The sequence below is a fragment of the Otolemur garnettii genome, unplaced genomic scaffold (assembly GCF_000181295.1).
Source record: "Otolemur garnettii isolate 467f Iridium unplaced genomic scaffold, OtoGar3 scaffold00020, whole genome shotgun sequence".
NCBI lineage: Eukaryota > Metazoa > Chordata > Mammalia > Primates > Galagidae > Otolemur > Otolemur garnettii.
Window position 1 is genome coordinate 22,699,434 of NW_003852415.1, and position 4,854 is coordinate 22,704,287.

The 4,854-nt window shown below is 43.5% G+C and overlaps 1 protein-coding gene across 1 annotated transcript in view; it reads left to right on the forward strand.

Moving 5' to 3' along the window:
* Nucleotides 1-1,328: 1,328 nt before the first annotated feature.
* VRK1 (vaccinia related kinase 1) overlaps nt 1,329-4,854 on the forward strand; it is a 111,412-nt gene continuing 107,886 nt past the window's right edge. The window contains exon 1 of the mRNA XM_023511520.1: nt 1,329-1,379. The gene's annotated coding sequence lies outside the window, so the exon portion shown is untranslated. The remainder of the gene's footprint in view (nt 1,380-4,854) is intronic.

Sequence of the window (4,854 nt, forward strand, 5' to 3'; positions counted from 1 at the left end):
ATCAATTTACTTGACAGATACTTTGCATCTCAGTATATGTCTGGTGGCTTGTCTCTGATCAACAGACTTCTTTATCTTAAATCCTACCAAGCCTTTAGACTAAGCTTCATTTCTTTAACCAATTACAAATCAAAGAATCTTTAAACCCATTCCAGACCCTCAGTCCCCAACTTTGAAATGTGCTGCCTTTTGGGGTCAAACCAATGCATGCTGTCCATGTATTGATTTATGACTTTAAGAGTAACTCCTGTCTCCCTAAAATGTATAAAACCAAACTGTAATCCATTGGTATGGTGAGACCACTTGCTCAAGGTTTCTTTTGCATGGTTTGCTGGAACATGGTTGCATATACTCAGCTCAGAATAAACCTCTTTAAATTATTTTACATAATTTGGGTTCTTTTTCACTGACAAAAGCTAGCTGGGATTTAGACACATGTCAATGGGAGGACAGAATAATAGTAATATTTTCCACTATTTATTAAGCACTAAGTGCAAAGGACTGTCTATAGATGATCTCATTTCATCCTGACTAACACAGGAAACAGAGACTCTTAAAGGCGGGCGGTGCCTGTAGCTCAGTGGGAGGGTGCCGGCCACATACACCGTGGCTGGGGGGTTCGAAACCGGGCCGGCTATGCAACAAAAAATAGCTGGGCTTTGTGGCGGCTGCCTGTAGTCCCAGCTGCTGGGAGGCTGAGGCAAGAGAATCGCTTAAGCCCAAGAGTTTGAGGTTGCTGTGAGCGGTGGTTTCACAGCACTCTACCGAAGGCAACGTAGTGAGACTCTGTTTCAAAAAAAGGTGAAGTAACTTCCCTTAGGTTGCAAAGCAGCTATAAAGTAGAAGAGCTAGGAGTGGGGACTATTGCTAGTCAGGCCAGACTGCAGTGGGATTAGCATTCCAGGATGGTGGGCAAGAAAATACACGACGTTCAAGTATGCAGGGGACACAGCTAAGGGGAACACAGGGCTTCCTTTGCACGCAGTCCTTTGTCAACACATCTAGTAAGCGAAGCCTTTCAGAACACTGGTAATACAGTATTTGATCAGAAGGACGGTATCACAGTTAGTAAACCACATTTCCCAGAGGTCCTTGGGGGCACAAGGAGCGGGTCCTCTCTTTGCCACCAAAAGACTTCACTTCCCAGGATGCCGCGAGAGCGCCGGACCACAGCTCCCGGCATTCTTTGGGAGGCGCGGGCCCCGCCCCATTCCGCCTCACTGCTCTCCTGCGCGCCCCGCCTCCCCGCGTCGCCCCGAGCCAATGGGGAGGCTCCGTACTGGCGGGTGTGAAGGGGCCGGCGGCGCTGCGGAGTTGCTAGTTGGAGAAAGCGGCGGGAAGTTCGTACTGGGCAGAAGGCGACCGGCCTGCGTTTTGTGGTAGGGATGCTGCCGGCGGCGCGGCCTGAGAGCTCGCTCGCGAAGCTGGGGACGCGGAGGCGGATGGCCGGGGGCCGGAGGCGGTGCTGGGCTTCCGGACGGCAGTGATCTGGGGCGGCCTGCGCGCGCCAGGGCTGCGAGAGGCGCCGCCAGGCTCCACTGCTCCGCGGGGCCGCGCCGTACCGCGTCGCTTCAGCCTGTGTCGGCGCCCGCTCCTTCCCGGTGTCCCTTGAGGGCCGGGCTGGCCCCCCAGCTTCTAGTTCCATGTTCTGGGCGAGCGTCGTAGCGCGCTCAGGTTTGCATCACCTCTTCGGCGCTCTGGGCCTAGTCGGAGAAATCCCGGTCTGTGTGTCAGCCGGATGCTGAGGGTGATTAGGGCAGACGAGGCCCCTCTGTCGCCATGGAGCTTATATTCTAGGAGGGAAACACAGCATACTCAAATACAATACTTTGTGGACACCGAAAACCTTTCTTAAAAAGAAAACAGACGTTGGTGGGTCATAGTAGTGGGGGTTAGTTTAGGTGATCAAGGATGGCGTCTCAGAGAAAGTGACTTTTGGCTTAAGACCTGAAAGGGGAGAAGAGCCTCTTTGAGGATAGCAGTCCAGGCCTGGGCCCAGGAGGCTGCCCCTTAATTACCTGTTATGTCGCGGTCAGGCCCCTAGAGCTTGTTCTTTGGCGCCTGATTCGAGGCCGTAGAGCCACAGTCGGTTTTTACAAGGGATTTCGTGTCCCTCTTGACAGTTCCTCTCTTCTTTCCTTAGCTGACAGGTGCATTCAAGGGAAATACGTAGCTTTTTCTACCGCCGAAATAGTTTTTGGTTCCGGTCTCAAAACTATTCAAGGTGATTTAAATAAATTTGATAAACAGCATGAGAGTCTCTCCAAGATAAGAGAGAGACAGACACTGGTTCCTGTGGAGGCCACCCCCTTTTCTAACGTTTTTTCATTGAAGTCACTCATTTTTGTTTTTCTTTATATGGTCAATCTCTTCCTTTTCTACCTCCGTCTCCCTTTCTTGGAACAAATTGGAAATACCAGTTTTGCTTTTAAAAGGGTGGTGGTTTTAGGGAACTGTTGAAGAGCCTCACTAATTGTTATTATTATTTTTTACTCTAATTGCCCATCTGTTGAGTCCTGAACTTAATAGAAAAAATGTAAGGCAGCATTTCTTTTCAAGAGTTCATAAAAAGGCACCTTTCTTTTTATCACATGCTTAACCTGATACTTTGGGGGAGAATTTAATCTACAATTTTAAAGCAATTTCAGAAGGAGGTAGGGGTTCTTTAGATAGTCATTTCGTGCAGGTTACATTTGTGTTGTTTAACGTGGCAAGTTGATTGGAATTAAAGTTCTGGATAGATAAGATGATGTTAATCTGCTTCCTATAGAAGGGAATGTAACTTAAGTAGTCACTTAACAATAGCTTTCTGTTGACGCTACCACAGATGGTATTCTCTGTGCATCTCACCATTGCTGATCAGATTCTGTGTTAATACAGTAACACAACTTGAATTTAGGAACAATAAACTTGTGTTAGGCATTACCGTCAATTTAGTGTGGGTATCCAGTACAAATATCAGTTTTATAGTGCAATTGCTTCTTGTTATGCTTAGTGCTGCAAAAATTATGAGAAGATATTTGTTAAACAAATGAGATAATGGAGTTAATGTGTTAAGCATAGAGCCTGGCATATAGTAAGTTAGTAAGTGCCCAGGAAATGGTTATATGGAAAGCTTATGCTAAGTTTTGTTCCAGTATGCAAGTGTATATTTTAAAAATAACAGTAATGCATTCAAAATGTTGACAGACCCTAAAATTAAATTTCTTTTTTTTTTTTTTTTTTGAGACAGAGCCTCAAGCTGTCCCCCTGGGTAGAGTGCCGTGGCATTACAGCTCACAGCAACCTCCAACTCCTGGGCTCAAGCGAGTCTCCTGCCTCCGCCTCCCAAGTAGCTGGGACCACAGGCGCCCGCCACAACGCCCGGCTATTTTTTGGTTGCAGCCGTCATTGTTGTTTGGCTGGCCCGGGCTGGGGATTCGAACCTGCCACCTTAGGTGTACGTGGCTGGCGCCTTAGCCAGTTGAGCTATAGGCGCCGAGCCTAAAATTAAATTTCTTAAGGAAATAGGCCAGCTTCTTAAAAAAATTGAGAACTAATGTGAAGTAATAATAAATATATAAGTGAATATTCCAGATGTCTAGAAAATACAAGATTTTAATTTTGACAGTTGTTTTTCCCCCAAAACATCCCTAATAAAATTAAATATAATGTACTATGAATAGGATTTTGATATGAAAAATAAAGCTTTAAAAATATTTTTGATTTGAAAAATAAAACTTCTTTGGAAAAGAAACAAAGCTTTGAAATTTACCTTATATCAAATGAAGGATGACTCCTAAATTTATGCAAATGTACAAATGCTCATATCTCCATATATCAGGCAGTGAGCCTAATGGGAATTAAATGCTGCAGCTTTGTGTGTGAGTGAGGCTTTCATGAAAATTGGTCTTGATGGGTTCTGAGAATGGATTGGTAACTGAATAGGATTGGAGACTATTTTTTCTGACTGTAGGATATTTCACATACTTCCCTGGGCTGTTTTTTGGATTGAGAAGAAATGGACCGATTTATTCACTACAGATGATGCGCCTCTTATTTGCCAGGAATTGTGCGAGGTGCAAAGTCAGTTTGTGTTACTGTACTATTTTGTTGAAACAAGTTTTCTTTGTTTTAATCTAGGTCATTTTTCTCGACTTTATTTATCTGGCATCTGGCATATAAGTCAATAAATATGTAGGACACATTTGAAAAACTGCAGTAATAAAGAGAAAATGTAGATTTATAATAAGGATGCTAGATTAATTTCAAAAGGTGATAGAATCCTAAGAAAACACTAAGTTATACGCTATACCCAAAATGTGTTTGTACTCTGGGGATATGTTTGGCTCTTTTGACCAGAGTTCCTGTGAATATGTTCCTACTTTGAGATGATAAAGAAGCAAAAAAGGCTGTGTGTGCCTTTTGATCCCCGCCCCCCACTCCTTACCCGCTTTAGGTCCTGAATAGTATTTAAGCACGCAGCATTCTGAAGTTGTTTTGATGTAATGTCATGTACTTTCCTGATTATTCCTGTTCCATCTCTCCCAGTGTTGTCTTAAATCCTTGTTCTCAAATTCAAGAACATCCTACTACTCTTGTTCTGGGTAACATATGGGTATCACTTTATTAATAATATAGAAAAGCTCTCTAAAAAGTCTAGAGAGGTATGAGGTGTGCTCCTGTCCCCACATTAGGAGTTAGATTTTTAATATGCATCAATATATACTAATGATAAGAAACTACTTTTACTAACATTCTTCAACACATTTATTAAGAATTTTATGAGCTACAGTATCTTTTCAATTTGGCAAAATATGTTTGTGAATTATTATTTAGTCTTTAGGTTAAATACGGGATTTTGATGATTCTTTT